We start from the raw sequence: 10,382 nt of genomic DNA on the forward strand, positions 1-10,382 counted from the left end.
TCCTCCTCCTCCTCTTCTTCTTCTTCTTCTTCTTTTTTTTTTTTTTTGATGATACAAGGGATTAAACCCAGAGCTGCTCTACCACTGAGAAACGTCTCCAGTCCTTTTGGTATTTTTTATTTTGATACAGGGTCTTGATAAGTTGCTGAGGCTGGCCTCAATTTGTGATCCTCCTGCTTCAGCCTCCCGAATCACTGGGATTACAGGTGTGCACTACCACACCCGGCTATCTCACCAATTTTTCACAGTGACAGAAAGCTAATTAACATAGGAAGGAAAGATTTTAGCAGAGCTAATTGGGTGGTGGAGTTTTCTAGAAGGTAACTTGCCTCTTGGCTACAGGAAAGAAGGAAGTAGAAATGGAAGGGGAGACCTGACTGCTCTGAAGCTATGCTCTGGTGGGAACCTCTCTCTTGGAGGAAGTCAGTACAGTCCCACTGCAGGGCAGGCTGGTGATACACCCCAATTTTTTTCTTTTTAATTTATTTATTTTTTACACTGGGGATTGAATCCAGGGGCTCTTAACCACGGAGCCACATCCCTGGCTCTTTTTTTATATTTTATTTACAGACAGGGTCTTACTAAGTTGCTTAAGGCCTCGCTAAGTTGCTGAGGCTAGCTTTGAACTTGCAATCCTCCTGCCTTAGCCTCCCAAGTAGCTGGGATTCCAGGCATGCACTATCGTGCCTGGCTTTGATACATAGATTTTTGACCTAATTCCTTGCATAGGAATTTATGGAAACAATTGGACAAGCATGCAAAATGGAAGTGTTGGGATGCATATTAGTGAAAAATTCAAGCATGGAGACAACAATATAGCATCTGTCAGGACAAGACATTTCTGACTATCCATTATATAAACCAGACTGCATCCCCACCATAGAATAATGAACAGTCATTTAAAAGGTGAGGTAGATCCATATTTCTTTCCTAGAAATATATAAATAGAAAACCCAGTGAAGCTATTTTTTTTTTTTTAAATAATGAGATGACACAGAGTGAGTAAGAGGAAGAAGAAAGTGAGAGGCAAGGTTGAGGCAGGGGAGGATGATTACGTTCTCTAGAACTGACTGCTGCCAGCAGGACTTGGACTTGAACCTGGAAATTCTGCATGTAGAGTGAAGGAAATGTGCACCTCCAGGAGCCCCAGGAATGCTCCTCAGTGGTCAAGCAGGTGTGCTTTTGGAGCAGGCCTTGCAAGGGCGTTCCCAGGACAGGCCCAGCTGTCTGTGTCCTTCGTCAGACTCCTGCCTGTCTGGGAGCTCTGCTCTTTGCTCCAGGGAGGGACGCAATCTGGAAAATGATTCATGTGGATGTGGAGGTGATTCATGGAGTCATAGGAGCACTGTGCATGGCTTTATATTAAAAAGGAGCCATTCAGAGATATACTTGGTGTGCTGGAAGGAAAGTAAATCTGCCTGACCACAGGAAGTTAGAGTTGTACCAAAACTTTGGATTGTACAAAAATTTCACCTAGCAATTCCGCTTTTGAGCATTTATTCCTGGATTCAATTCCCAGCACCAAAGAGAAAAAGAAAGAGAGAAAGGAAGGAAGGAAGGGAGGGAGGGAGGGAGGGAGAGAGAGTGAAAGAGAGAAAGTTATCCCAAGGAAATAACCATAAATATATAGAACATTTAACTATATGAATATTCATTAAAGCAGCTTTTTATAATAATGAAAATTAGGACTCACCTCCATGTCTAAGAATACAGGATTAGATAAATTTCATTAGCTCCCATCAATGGAATGTATGATCTCCCCCCAAAAACATTGCTGTATGGGTTTATGTTTATTGTCATGGTAAAATGTTCATAATATGATGTCAGTATAAAACTAGGTCCCAGAATAAAATTACTCCAATGTTTAAAAAGGCATAATAAGGGCTGGGGTTGTGGCTCAGTGGTAGAGCACTTGCCTAGCATGTGTGAGGCACTGGGTTCGAGTCTCAGTACCACATAAAGATAAATAAATAAAGGCATTATCCATCCACAACCAAAAAATGAAAAAATAAATATATTTTAAAAAGGCATAATAAAAGCAAAATGTTAAAAATACCCTGAATTATATATGATGATCTTTTTCTATCTTTACTGAATGTCACTTGAAAAACATATATATATATTTTTTTGGTACTACAGATTGAACCCAGGGCCTCACACACAGAGCGTTTGCTCTACCACTGAGCTGCAACCAAGCTCTTTTTATTTTATTTTGAGACAGGGCCCCACTAAGTTGCTGAGTTGACCTCAAATTGTGATCTTCCTACCTCAGCCTCCCAAATAACAGGGATTACAGGCATGTGCCACTGTGCCTGGTGAACATGTCACTTTTGAAATTAGAAATGAATAATATTTTTATGCTTTTATTTTTTAAAGGCAAGGGAACCCAAAATATACCTATGCTATAAAACATCCTGTGCTATGGTTTGGATATGGCTCAAGTATGTCCCTCAAGGGTTCATGTGTTAAAATTTAATCCAATTAAATAGTAAGAGGGTGAAAATTTAGTCCAACTATAATATTTAGAGGCATAACCTTTTGAATGTGATTATAATTAAATCAGATCATTAGGTTGAAGCCCTCATGATTGAATCTGAGTGACCTTATAAGAAGAGGGAGAAAAACCAGGATACATACATATGTTCCAAGTCTCTTGCCATGTAATGTCCTGCATTGCCTTAGGACTAGCCAGTAAGAAAACCATCACCAGAGGTAGCCCTGGATCTTGAACTTCCAGACTCATGAACTCTTTTCTTTATAAAGTTACCTGGCCTTGGGTTTTTCATTACAGCAATGCAAAACAATGCTTTTAACTTCACAAGAACATGTAACCACATCTTTGTGCCTTACTATAACTCTAACACTTAACATAATTCTTGTCATGTGAAAATTGTTTGTAAATATTTGTTAAGTGTATGAATGAATAAATGTAAGGACAAGAAAAGTGGTAGTAATAGAAGGCTCAAGATAGAGGAGAAACTCACAACAAACTCTATATACAATTGTCTGGTCTCTTCCATGTCAATTTGATATTTAAGCTTCGTGGGATGGGACTCACTCATCTTTGGTTGCCTCTCAGGGCCTTTCCTATAGTAAGAGGAGCTCTATAAATATTGCATGAAACTATAAATGATGGCATCTCTTCCTCTAACTGGAATCATATCTATAGACTTCCCCACAGCTGCTGAATGCTTGCACTGATGGTAGATGATATGTAAGAACTGGAATTATAGTCATTGCAATAAGAAGTTATACTGTTGGGGAAGTTTTGCTATAAAGTAACAGAAAGAAAACAAAATAAGAGTGGCTTAAAAATTAAATCTATTTTCTTCGAATGTTGAAGGAATCTAGAGGCAGGCAGCCCAGGATTAAAATATAGCTCTATGGTGTCAAGGACTCAAGGTTCTTGTATCTTTTTCTTCGGCCACAAGTGGCTTCCAATCCCAAGTTCACCTCATGGTCCAAAATGGCTTCTGAAGTTCCATTTATTACACCAACATCCGAATCAGCAGGAAAGAGGAAGAGCTGTAAAGAAAGGACAGCGGCTGAGCATGGTGGCGCATACCTGTAATCCCAGCGGCTCAGGAGGCTGGGAAGATCACGAGTTCAAAGCCAGCCTCAGCAACTTGGTGAGGCTCTAAATAACTGAGTAAGACCCTGTCTCAGAATAAAATACAAAAAAGGGCTGGGGATGTGGCTCAATGGTTATGTACCCCTGGGTTCAATTCCCGGTACAAAAAAAAAAAAAGCTAAGAAAGGCACACCCATCTCTATAAGTTACACACCTCCACTTATGTCCCATTGGTTGGAACTTTGTCAAGAGTCTGGTAAATGTAGATTTTACGCTGGGGTGCCTTTTCCCATCTAACGATTAGGGGGTTCTCTCCCTGTGGAAGGGAGAAGGGAGAACTGGCATTGGGAAACAAGGGGCAGTTTATGTCACTGAAATGTCCTCAGCCATCCTATCACTAGCCAACTTGATTCTCGTCAAACTTGCAATATCTGCTTGGGCAATGTAGGGAAGGTCACCATGACCGTGGCTTACAATTACCCAGAAGCCTGAGACCGATGCTGACCAACACTGCCTGAGACCACAGACACTCTGAGTTGCACCTTGATGGCACATTTCCATTTCTGGCATGGTCTCCACTATTGTTGCAGGGGTGAACTGGGTCACTACCCTCTGCCTGGCAGAGTGGGGCCACAAAGTGCAAGTTATTCTTTTTCTCATGGCAGTGATACCTTATGTCCTATAGACCCTGCTGACTGCAGAATTCAAATCATCAGAGAAGTCAAGAAGGTGCAGGGAGGGATTCTCACTACACACATGAGGAAAGAAATAGAAGAGGCCAGTTTAAAAAGTTATTTGAGCTGGGCATGGTGGTGCAGCCCTGTAATCCCAGTGACTCGGGAGGCTGAGGCAGGATGGTCACAAATTCAAGGCCAGCCTCAGCAACTTAGTGAGACCCTAAGGAAAAGTTCTCCAAGAACTCATCACACCACCCACACCACTTCCTATAACCATCACGGACCCAGTCAGTGCCACCCTAACTGAAAGGCAGTCTGGGGAATCAATTGCCTAACTCTCCAACTAGGTTGACAACATCTTGTTTTATGCATAGAGTTTTTTTTTTTCATATTGTATGTGGACCTCTATATTTGTGACTCAATGCACCATATTGCACTGGGTGCCTTTGGCAGGAAGTGTAATATAACAGTAAAAGCAAACAGAACAGTGTATATTTGAATATGGTTTCTTTAATTCACTGTCATCTAAAAGTAACTAACCTTGCTGAATGTCATTCTCCTGCTAGGTAAAAGGGTTTGCAGGGCTACTGTGAGAATTAAATATGATAGCATATTTATAGCTCCTGGCCCTGAAGAGAGAGCCCCAGAGAGTTACCACTCCATGTAGTGTTCTGTATTCTGTTTGATGAGCAAGTGGTGTGTGGACAGAGTGGAAGGTAGCAGAGCCTGAAGGTCAAGAGCACAGGCCCTAAGTCAGGCACTGGGTCCAGATCTCCTGTCTACCATGCACCAATTGTGGGGCCTCAGAGAAGTTACTTGACCTCTCTAAGCTTCAGTTCCTCCATCTATTAGCTGGAGACAAGAACAGAATATATCTTCTAGGGTACATTTGGAAGAAAAGAGATAATGCACATAAATCACCAGACACTGTGTCTGGCGCCAAGTACACACATAGTAGGTGTCAGCTATTATGGATATTAATTGCATTTTTTTCTCTGTTGGCCCAGAACTAAACCCATTGGACCAAAAGAGCAAGCACATTTCCATGGAAGCTCTTTTTAAAAGACAAAGTCATGGGGCTGGGGTTATGGCTCAGCGCTCGCCTAGCACACGCAAGGCCCTGGTTTCGATCCTCAGCACCACATATAAATAAATAAATAAATAAATAAATAAATAAATAAATAAATAAACAAATAAATAAAGTAAAGGTATTGTGTTCAATTACAACTACCAAAAACTAAATATATAAAAAAAGACAAAGTCATTTTTAAGCCCTTAAAATACACAAACAATTATAACTGGAAGCAGCAGCATACCAAGAGTGGGAGCTAGGGTGGGACTTTCCCTGGATGGAGGCTACAAGAAGGTTCATAAGCTGTAGGGATTTTTTTTTCCAGTGCTGGGGATTGAATCCAGGGCCTTGGGCAGGCTACATGATTAGGCAAGTGCTCTGCCATGGAGCTACACCCACAGCCTGTCTTAAAATTTTATTTTATTTTGAGACAGAGTCTCATTAAGTTGCCCAGGCTGGCCTCCAACTTGTGATCCTCCTGCCTCAGTGTACTGAGTCACTGGGATTAGGCGTGTGTCACTGAGCCTGACTTGTTTGCTGAGGTTCTAAATGATTGCTGCAATTACTACTGAGTTTTAGGAATGGATAGGTGAGCTTCAGGTTAGTACATCTGTAGTCCTTTTAATAAATGTCATGGACTATTGCAGAGCTCCCAGGTCTGTAGTCAGCCTCTGGCCCCCACAGACTCAGTTGGTAACATTTTGTAATCATTGGACTGGCTTCACTTTTTGCCTCTAAACCTTGAGAGGAAACAGTATACCCAGTCAACAAGAACTTCAAGTCAAGGGGAATTTTATTTATATTTAAAGTTAAAATAAGCCAGGCGTGGTGCTATACAACTGTAACCCCAACAACTCAGGAGGAGGACCCAAACTTCAAGGCCAGCTTCCAAACTTAGCAAGACCCTGAGCAAATGAAAAATAAAAAGGACTGGGGATGTAGCTCAATGCAAAAGTGCCCCTGGATTTAATCCCCAGTACAAAACAAAAAAGTTTTTTTAATTAAAAATAAAACAAAACTAAAATAGCTAACAGAGTGAACTGTGAGGAATGACACGGTTGTATTAGCTATTCAATGCTGTGACAAAATACCTGAGAAAATCGCCTTAAAAGTAAAGAAGGATTTATTTGGGTTCCTGGGTTTCTTGGCCCCACTGTTTTGGGCCTGTGGTAGCACCGTGCCTTATGGTGGCAGGAAGGCATGATGGAGGAGGCCTCTTCATCTCATGGTGGCCAAGAGGGGAAAGGGCCAGGTCCCAGTATCCCTTTCAAGGGCACCTAACTTTCTCCTACTTGACTTCACGTCTTAAAGATTCTACCACCTCTCAATAACACCACAGGTTGGTGACCAAGCCTTTAACACAAGAGTCTTTGGGAGACATTTAAGATCCAAACCCTAAACTGGGAGCCATAACACACACCTGTAATCCCATCAACTCAGGAGGCTGAGGCAGGAGACTCATATTCAAGGCCAGTCTTGGTAATTTAGAGAGACTTTAAGCAACTTAACAAGACCCTGTCTCAAAATAAAAAATGAAGAGGGCTAGGATGTAGCTCAGTGGTAAAGTGCTCCTGGGTTTAATTCCAGTACCTAAGCAAGTAAACAAATAAATAGATAGGTAGTTAAATTAAAATAAGTGATCTAAACCGTAACAACATAGTCACCCTTATCCATAGGAGGACTGTTCCAAGTCCCCTCCATGGAAGCAGCAGCAGATGCAAGCTCTATTCTTCCTGAACGGGTTCTTGATTGCTGCTGCGATGGCTGCTCATGGACTCTCCTGAGAGTTTCCCAGCCTTCAGTCCTGGACTAGGAAGGTATCATTGATCCCTCTTATTCTGAAGCTCCGGCATCTTAGACTTAAGCAGCTACTGGTTCCTCCAGCTCTCTAGCTGATGGTCATTGGAGGACTACCCAACTTCTGGTTGTGTGAGCCAATCCAATAAATCTCCTTTTTAGAATCCTATCTAAGCATTAATTCTGTTGATTCTGCTTCTCCTAAGAACCCTGAGTAATACAACTCCCAAGGTACTAATGACCTCAAACTAAATGTTGGTGTTTCTCAAACTGTGATGAATGACCAGTTTTGAAATTTTTGATCTGTTGCAGATTGACACTAATATACAACTTAGATCACTTGGGGGCTCATCTGTGTGGTTTATATCATCCAAATGTTCTTCACCTTGTTTAACAAGGTGTGCCCACTGATCACACCCGTGAATGCAGCAGCATTATCAAGTTGCTATAAAGGGTTTTAAACATTTGCTCTCAACCTCTCTTCTTGTCAAAGACTGGTGACAGTTTCCTATCCAGCTTTGGGTTGCTCCCTACCATGTCATACAGAACCCCAAGTGAAGACTTTCAGCCAGAAAAAAAAAAAATCCCTGGGTAATTAATATGTTATGGTTTATATGGATCTTAAATGTCCCGCAAAAACTTATGCATTGAAAGCGTGGTCCCCAGTGATGATGCTTGGTGGAAGGTGGTGGACACTTTAAGAGGTGGGGCCTAGAGGAAAGACGCTAAATCATTCCAGTGTGCCCTCGAGTGGATGTTGGGACCTTTAACCCTTCTCTTCCCTCCCCACCCTACTACTTGCCTCCTGGCTGCCATGAGATGAACTGTTTTGTTGTCTTGTGCTCCCTCTCATAACATTCTGTCCCCACTCTCGCCTCAGGATTGAAAGCATCAGAGCTAACCCACTGTGGACTGAAACCTTGAACCATAATAAACCTTTCCTCCTTATAAGTTGATCATCTCAGGTATTTTGTCACAGTGATGGAAAACTGAGTAACACATTGTATAAGCACATTTTAGCCTCTGAGTTGCTTTGTCTTAGATTCCTGAGCATTTTCTGTGGGGTTGAGAGCATGGGTCTAACTCAGCATCAGTGCCAGCTGCGTGGCCTTGGACATATGCCTAAACCTCTTTAAGTGTGCATTTCCTTGACCTTAGAATGAGGAACATTCATGTCTAGTTCAGAGGGGGCTATAAAAAGGTACGTGTGTATAACCCCCCCCCATGCTGTCACATACAGAGTAAGCCCTCACGCATATTAGTTACTACTTCCCATCTCCCTTGTGGTTGTGGTGTGTGGGGTCAGGATGCACAGCTACCATAATGTAGCCCAGGACAGAGAGTACTGGGCCAGGAGGCAGAACTGTGGGCTCTAATCCTGTTTTCTGGTGATCTGGGTTGGGTCACTGTGCTACAGATGCAGTTATCGGGCCGTGACGGGGCACCGTCCTGCACACATCTTACACTGGGTCCTGCTGGAGCAGTGTCCCTGTCCTTGGGAGTCTCGCCTTGCAGACAGAGGGCAGCAGACAGAGATGCCGACAGAATACAGCAGGTAACCACATAGACTCACAGCAGTGACCCCACTTGCTCCTGTGGGAGTTCGTCTGCCTCTCCATCCTGGGGTTCTGAGTGGGAGCGCACAAAATGAGCCTGAATTCGATTCCTGGGGAGGAGGTTACCCTCCTCCTCCTCGCTCCCCTTGAGGAGAGACTTTCTCCTCGGGACACTCTTGGCCTCCCTGGGCACTCTATGCCTGGCCTGGACAACGCGAGTTGTCCAGAGGTGAACTGAGCAATCACTGCTGCACTCTGCTTAGCCACTGCCTCTTTCTCTCAGGAAGGTCCCCTGTCAGGAAGTGGCCTTCTCCTGCCCATTGCTGGCCCAGCAGGGGGGAGCTTCCCCCGCTGGGTTTCACTTAGCAGGACCCTTCAGCCCTTCTTCTACTTCACCTTCTCAACTATAAAATATACAATTTGGGCACCATCTATTGGATCCTCTATTTCTCAGCAAGTTTTAAACTTGGTCAGGACAGGTCCTCAGGGACCTGGAGAGCTAGGCATCCTGTACCCTAGATGGACCACGAGCTCCTCGTTACAGGATCCACGATGATGTGGACATTGTTGTCCCTTTTCCTCTGGTGACACATAAATTGTTTTTTACTGACACTGGTTGAATGAATGAACAATGTCTTCTGCAGTGGTGGGAAGGGGGAGTGGGGTCAGAAGGGACCAAGAACTGCTACCGAAAAAGGGAGATGTTTTATCTGGGCTTGGAAAGATGAGGAGGAACGTGCACTGTCAGGCGAACGCCCAGGGTGGGCATGTTCTGTGGCCATTGGTATGTCCCCATCTTTCTGCAACCCTACTTTCTCCTCTGTAGAACGAGAGAACTGCCCTTGCCTCCCTCCCAGGGTCCTTGGGACTGTTATCCAGGGTACCTGAGGCAAAAATATTTAGAAAATATAAACTGTCGTATAAATTATTATATAATAAATACTCAGTCCCCGGCACAAATATGGACTGTCAGCAGAGGTGAGAAAAACAATTTTTTTTTAGTTGATGGATTCTTTTAATCTTGTCTATAAAAACTGGACTTTCCCAGAAATGATTTTCATTAATGTCCAATGCCTACAATTAACCATGACGCCGCTTCCTGAGACACAGATAAGGCAGAATCCCACTCGCCTTTGTGGATGTGATGTTCAAAATGATGTTTTCAGAGAGAACAATAGGAAAACAAGGCTGTCAGTTTGACATTCCTTGTTAGGATTTTTTCAGGCTGCTGATGTCTACATGCAAATAATATCTTTAGAAAAGCAAATGAGTTCCAGTGACTTATAAATTTCTTTTTTTCTCTCCAATTTGCGTAGAGGAGAGGCCAGTAGAAAATGTAATGGCAATCAGATTTCACTTGTAATGAAACAATGAAGCATTTTTGACTGTGCAGGGGTGTTTAAATAATCATGAAAGAAGCAGCTGACTCTTTTTTCTCTTGGTCCAATTAGGTACTGTTTTCTCTGCAGAGAAGAGTCAAAGGCAATCAAACCTTGATCCCCCTGCGTCAAAAGTCTGTCTGAAAGATGACATCTCATCATCCATGAGGGCAGAGCACATTTATTTTTCTGTCTGGATGTGACATCACTTCAGAGAAAGGCTGGTACTTTTGAGCAGCAATCTCATCTCCCCCCTGTGTGTAAGTGAGGGCTGCTTCTCCCTAGAAGAGAATTGTGCCCAGCTAGGTATGTTCCCAGCTGCTGTCAACA

This window comes from Marmota marmota, unplaced genomic scaffold (genome assembly GCF_001458135.2).
Source record: "Marmota marmota marmota unplaced genomic scaffold, marMar, whole genome shotgun sequence".
In the NCBI taxonomy this organism is placed as follows: Eukaryota; Metazoa; Chordata; class Mammalia; order Rodentia; family Sciuridae; genus Marmota; species Marmota marmota.